Below are 7,043 nucleotides of genomic sequence, written 5' to 3'. Positions count from 1 at the left end.
AAGAAAGAAAGAAAGAAAGAAAGAAAGAAAGAAAGAAAGAAAGAAAGGAAGGAAGGAAGGAAGGAAGGAAAAGGAAGAAGGAAAAGAAGAAAGAAAGAATGATGGACAGATAAAAAAGCTTCAAGAAACTTCTACTTAAGACAATAAAAGGACATTGTTACTGGTAGCTGGAAGCAAAATAAGAGAGGTATATTGTCTTTGTGCCCCAGGGGCTGGATCTCAAGGTAAGGTGAGTTAGAATGGAGCTTGATTAACTTAAGTCTGGAAATAAGACCAAGCTTTAATTAAGATTAAATTGATACCAGTTAAGGATTTTTAATGGAAAAAAAAGCAACAAATTGTACCGATAATTTTAAGCCTTGAACTATGTATGACTACAGATTTTTAATTTTTAAGTTTTAAAAAAGTTTTGTTTAATTATTTTAATTTTATAATTCTATTTTATAATGTTATATATAATATATATATATTATAATTCTGTTCTAGAAAATGCATGGTTTTCCTTTTCATCTTAAGAGGCTATACTTCTAAGAAGGCAGAGCCAAGATGGTAGATTAGAGGCAGCAACTCAAATTAACACTCTCATGAGCTCAAATGAACCTTCCCCACCAAATAACTTTAAAATAACATCTCAAATCAAATTTTGGAGTCAACAGAGGGTCTGTGTGAGACATTTTTCTGGCCTAAGAAAACTAAGGTAGTCAGCATGAGAAGTTTGTGACACCAGAGTAGAAACCTGTCCAGATTCTACACATGCAACAGTGGCTGCAGCAGTAGCAGCAGCTTTTGGAGTTCTCAGTCCAGAGATGGAAAGGGGGTTTGACAACTGGTCAGAAAGAGAGTACAGGAGACCCTTTGCTGGCACTGGGTACAGATGGTGCTGACTGGCAACTCTGTTGCCCATGTGAAGTTCTGGGTCACAGTTCCAGGGTAAAAAGGAACGCTAATGGTTGGTCACAAGGGAGTAGGGGCCTGGTTACAATACCAAAGGAGAGAAGAACCAGGGACCTTCCTTGGTGAGCAGAGCCCCAACTTTAACATAAAGTTCAAAGTCAAGAAATAGACTGGGAAAATGAACAAACAACAAAGAATGAACTTGATCATAAACAGCTTCTACAGTATCAGGGAAGACCAAGATATAAACTCAGAAGAAGACAACAATATGAAAACAGCTACATAAAAAACCTCAAAGAAAAGGGCTAACTGGACCCATGCCCAACAAGAAGTCCTGGAAGAGCTAAAGAAAGAGAGAAGAGTGATAGAGGAAAAATTGGGAAAAGAAATGAGGATGATGCAAGAAAAATATGAAAGGAGAATTAATAGCTGTGTAAAAGAGACACAAAAATATTGAAGAAAATAACACCCTAAAAAGCAGAATTGGTCTAATGATAAAAAAGGCACAAAAATTCACTGAAGGAAAGAATTCCTTAAAAACCAGAATTGGCCCAATGTGGTATGTTGGCAAAATTACATAATTGGCAAAAGAGGTACAAAAGCTCAATGAAGAAAATAATTCCTTAAAAATTAGATTTGGATAAGTGGAAGCTAATGACTCCATTGCCAAGAAACAATCAGTCAAAAGAATGAAAAAATAGAAGAAAATGTGAAACATCTGATTAGAAAAACAATTGACAAAGAAAATAGATTGAGGACATATAATTTAAAAATTAAGATTATCTGAAAGCCATGATCAAAGAAAGAACCTAGAAATCATATTTCAAGAAATGACCAATTTTGGAGTGCCCCAATATTTGAGATCCAGAGGGTAAAATAGAAATTGAAAGAATCCACCAATCACCTCATAAAAGAGATCCCAAAATGAAAACTCCCAGGGATGTTTATAGCAAAATTCTAGAGCTCCCAGGTCAAAGAGAAAATACTTCAAGCTGCTAGAAAGAAACAATTCAAATGTTGTGGATCACACAGGATTTAGTGGCATCCACGTTAAAGGAGTGAAGGGCTTGGAATATGATATTGCAGAAGGCAAAGGAGCTAGGATTACAACCAAGAATCATTTACTCAGCAAAACTGAGTATAATCCTCCAGGAAAAATGGATATTTAATGAAATAGTGGACTTTCAAGAAGCTATACTTCTAGCTGTGTTAGAACACAGCTTAGAGCATCCTTATCCCATCTCTACTCCCTCCTATGAGCCAAATCCCCAGAACTTGGCTAGCTACATCTTGCCCTCAGGTTCCAGGGTTCCTCTTGGGCCAGCAGCTCAAGCCCCCACTATTGTGCTTTCTCCCAAGACGATCAGTTGAAAAACAACTTAGTTAACCTCAAATAGTTTTTTATAAAGACTATTGGGGCATCATATAGGTGGCACAGTGAATAGAGTACTGGCCCTGAAGTCAGGAGGACCTGAGTTCAAGTCCTGCCTCAGACATTTGACACTTAACTAGCTGTGTGACCTTGCATAAGTCACTTAACCCCAGTTGCCCTACCTTCCCCCCCCCAAAAAAAAAGGAGTATTACTGTCCTAAGATAGTATGGTAATAAAAGATAGCACAGAACATCCTCCCAAGAGCCCCAAGGATTATATTAAGTTTTGCTGAGTAGGTGATTCTTGGTTGTAATCCTAGTTCCTTTGCCTTCTGCAATATCATATTCCAAGTCCCTCACTCCTTTAAAGTGGATGGCACTAAATCCTGTGTGATCCACGACATTTGAATTGTTCTTTTCTGACAGCTTGAATACTTTCTCACAAGTTTAGGGGAAGATAGGCTCAAATTTAGACAGCACTGCTTTAGGTTGCTGGAAGTCTTTTTCTTCTATTCATGGGCTTCTCATGAACATATGTGTGAGCATGGTGAATCTGCATCCACTAGTCCTTGGATGTTGATATAGATGCTGCCATCAGATGATCTGGGAATGTGGCTAAGATGCAAGACACCGATGGGAAAATAGGAGAGGCAAAATCCTCCAGACCCTTCAAATCCTGCAAGCTTTTCCTCTGGCCAAAGTCGGTGTTTGTGTGTATAAGTGCATATGCACACATGTGCTTATGTGTGTCTGTGTGTATATGAATGGTGGGGGGGGGGGTGGTAGATGAAGAGAGGAGACTAGGACAAGTTTCCTCTTCAGAGGTATTCTGGAAAGCCACACTTGCCCTAGCCCCTTGAACGAATTCCTTCTCAACTTGTTTGACAATTTCTAATTCACAGATGACTCCCAAATATGTGACCAAGTTTCTTCAGCCTATTGGAACAGATCTCTTATCAGGTATCACATTTCATTTCATCCAATGGCTTTCAAAACCTTGTGACACTTAGTCTAAGTTGTTTTGAGTGACTTGTTTGAGATGGGCTATCAGGTAGCTAATCTATGAAGATTAAGGGGGGGCTGGGTGTCCGCTACCACCCTCATACAACTAAAGTCATACAATCAAGGTACTTCCCGTTACCTACCCACAAGGTGCCCTAATAGTGGCCTGAGGTTTTTGAGGGATGAATGATCTTGAAAGTAGGATCTACAGTGGAAGATATTCCAAGGAGCTTTGGCCTAGAAGGGGCATCTTGAAACCATTTGATCTTTTCTCCCTAAAGACCACCCTTAAAGCAGAGTGCTTGGCTTCCCATTCTACACTGAGGCATTGAGACCAAGACTGTGATTACTAATCCCTTTAAATTCTGTCTTTAAAATCTTTAACTATCATGCTTCGGGATGCAGTGTCTACATCTTGTCTCTGTCACTCCTTCTGGGCCATGCTGAGTGGCTGGCACTGAATATTCATTAGCATTTGGGGGCGTCTGGCAAGTTCTGTTTCTCTTTCCAGTTCCTCCTTCAACTGGCAGCACCAGGAGGCTCAGACAGAGGCCTAGAGAATCACCTCAGGCCAGCGCTCATTCCTGACCCATCACTTGGGCAGGATTCCTAAGTGTGTACCCTATTTAGTCTAAGGAGTAGCTAGATTAAAATAATTAACTAGGCACCTGTTTATTGAAGACACTCAAACTTCCCACCCTGGCCTAGAATGCCCTCCCCACTCCTTTCAACTTTACAAATCCTCCCTATTTGGTAAGGCCTCACTTCAGTTCTGGCATCTCCTGGCAGCATCCTCCAGCCTCAGCAGCCATTGGGGAGCTCTCCTTCAAGAGGCAAGGACACTTTCAGGGTTGCTTGTGGCTGTTCAAAACCTAGCACATAGGTGCTTATACATGTTTGTGTAATGATGTGTTCCACTAGCTGGTGAATCAGAATGAATAGCCTTAGGGTATTTCTTGCACTTTTTTTAAAGCCTTATTTCACCTTTATTTTATTTACAAAAGCTAAGTAAATAACTAGACAGCTAGGCCTTCCTGCTTATCCCTCGACTTTCCAGGCATAGTTACATGGGATGCCATCAGCTGGAGGCAATTGGAGCATTCAGCAAACTCCAAGACATGAGAGGCTCAAGCCATCAAAAAGTTCTGCTTCCTTCACTGATTGTATTTAATTCAATCTCACAAGGATTTATTAAGTCCCTCCTTTGTGCTAGGCACTGGGGATACAAAACCAAAAAGAAAATTATCCCTGCCCTCCAGAAGATGATATTCAATTGAAATATAGACAGAACTCACCACCCTCCCCAAACTCCAGTGGCTCTGTACTACCTCCAGGATCAAACAGAAAGTCCTCTGGCTGGAGTTCAAAGCCCTTCCTAACCTGGCTCCCTCTTTTCAGTCTTCCTACACTTTCCTCAGAAAAGAAGCCCAAGATAGAGAAGATGGCAGAAGAAGATGGCAACTAGAAGCAACACTCAGACTCTTCCAATAAAGCCATGTCTTCAGATTCAAACCCATTCTATTATATGGTACCAAGAGAGGTTGCCAGACATGGGACTGGGAAAGAGCTAGCAGGAAGCTTCTGGAAATCTGGGCATCACGCAACTCATAAAGCTGCAGGAAGTTTGGGTAGAGCATCCACTGTGAGAATGCCATGGCAGAAACCCTACCAAGTGCTCACCTCCCCACAGCCTCTAGTCAAAGGTCTCGCGGGATGGGAAACTGGACATGTACACGGGCAGCTCGTTCCATTCTTGGATATCCTGAATAACTAGGAAGTTTCTCCTGAGAGTTAGTAAAAATCTACTTCCCTGGAACTTCTACCCATCAGCCCTGCTTCTGGAAATGGGCAAGAGCCATCCCAATTGTCAGAGGGGAAAAGGGTGGATACTGGAAAGCGCAGACCCATAAGCTTGCCATCAACCCAGAGCCAAGTTTGAGTACATTAAACAGGTAAGTTTTGAGCACTTAGAAAAGGAAGATGTAATCACTGGAAGCCAAGGGTTCATTAGGAATGAGTCTTGCCAGGTTAATCTCATCTCCTTTGTGTGACAATGCTCCTAGGGCAGGCGAATGCCATAAACACAGTCTCTCTTGATTTCCCAGCACTCCAGTTGTTTCCTTAAAGGAACTGAGTAGGAATTCAGCTGATGGCGTTTTGCTGGTGCTTATTTCAAGCATTTCTCCAGCCCAACACAGTTGCTCAGAGGGCAAGGTAAACTTCAGTAGCATAGTCACTTAGCCTCCTATCAGGTTAGCCTCCCCACCTCTCCCCCAACTGCTGTGTCCCCATCCCTAGAGGAAGTGGGCTTTCTGCAACAATCCTCAGCTTCTCCATTTACCCTCAGCTCAGCAACGTCCTTGTTTGCTTGGGCCTCATAAGTAAAGTTGAAAGAAAATGTGTGGAGTACTCCACACAGCATGACTCCCCAAGGGTGTCCTCTTTCCAAGCAGGGAGAGGTTGCTCTCTCAATCCCACTTCTGTCCATGCCCTGAAAGCCTGGCTGTTTCCAATGCAGGAAACACTAGAAGGGGTCAGGGTGCTGCTGAAAACTGAAGCCCAAGGCCAAAGCTCAAGGGACCAGGGCTAATGTTCAGCTAATGTTCAAAGAGTGAAAGAAGGCTGGGGCGACCTTGGGGATGGGGTCTGGCCCACCTGGGGGCCTCACTGGACTCAGGTGAGTCAGGGATCATTAGCTCCTTGCTTCAGCTCCCCTGTGGATCTCAATAATCTTTCCAAACCTTGGCCAGGCCTCCTGGTCTGCTGCTAAGGGAGCCCTTCTATAGCTACCTTGGCTCTCTTGTCAATGAACCTGTCATTATCTGGCTTCATGTTGCCAGACCTGGGGGACTGTTTAAAAACTTAGTGACATGAGATACACTGTGTGAGAATCTCCAGAAGTAATAGCTACCATTGTTTGTGTTTCTTCTACATATGTGTGTAGCAGCAAGCACCCCAGCATCCCCAGGGTGGCTGCCAACACAGGTTCTTAGATCTGCTTTGCCAAAGGAAAGCAACTCAAAATGGGTTAACAATCTTATTTTAATCAACGAAACATATATAATTTACCTAGTTCAGGGGGAAAAGGTCAGCACCCCAAACTTCAGAGTATACAGACAGAAGTTACAAGACAGAGAAACAGATCAAGCAGACAGGCCTCCAAACTGTCCAACCATTACATCCATACCTAATCACAGTTACCAGAGAGGGAAGCATCAACAATCTAGGTTTTCTAAGCCGGGGGCTCTCAACAGCTGCCCAGTCTCATCTGGTTAAATCACACAACACTTCTCAAAGTGAGCCCCAAAACAAAGTCTCACATCAAGGATTATAAAGCCTTCTCCTGGGTCAGAGAATGTAACAACCCTCTTGACCCACTGCCCAATGACAAAGCACCAAGGTGTGGGCAGTCCTGAAAAACAAGCCTCCCACCACAGGCTCCAGGTATACTTAACCTAGGGACAGGGAAGATCTTAAAAATTTACATTCCTATAACAACTTGGTTTGTAGAGAGGAGAGATTTCATTGGCATAGGAAATTCTCAGGTAAGGAACAGCCCCTCTCCTAACAGAGATCTCTACCACTTCGAGAGGTTCATGTAACCAGTCTGTGTCCAAGACTGTGCTTGAGTCTTCCTGGAGCTGTCCCCATTGACTGGAACACAGTCAACAATGCAGATAGCTTTGCCAAGTAGGTTTAAATGTCACCATTATCACATCCCTTCGACACACTGCTTGGTTGCTTTGCAGAAGCCCGGAGCTCTTCAGAGTATAAC

At 42.7% G+C, this 7,043-nt stretch overlaps 1 protein-coding gene across 1 annotated transcript in view; it reads right to left on the bottom strand.

The window, feature by feature from the left end:
• GAB3 (GRB2 associated binding protein 3) overlaps positions 1-7,043 on the bottom strand; it is a 168,954-nt gene that overhangs the window by 72,917 nt on the left and 88,994 nt on the right. The gene's annotated exons all lie outside the window — the stretch shown is intronic.

The sequence above is a fragment of the Petaurus breviceps genome, unplaced genomic scaffold (assembly GCF_028583685.1).
Source record: "Petaurus breviceps papuanus isolate PSGF00001 unplaced genomic scaffold, PetGlider_PUasm1.0 90601, whole genome shotgun sequence".
Classification (NCBI taxonomy): Eukaryota; Metazoa; Chordata; class Mammalia; order Diprotodontia; family Petauridae; genus Petaurus; species Petaurus breviceps.
This window is presented reverse-complemented; position numbering and strand designations above follow the sequence as displayed.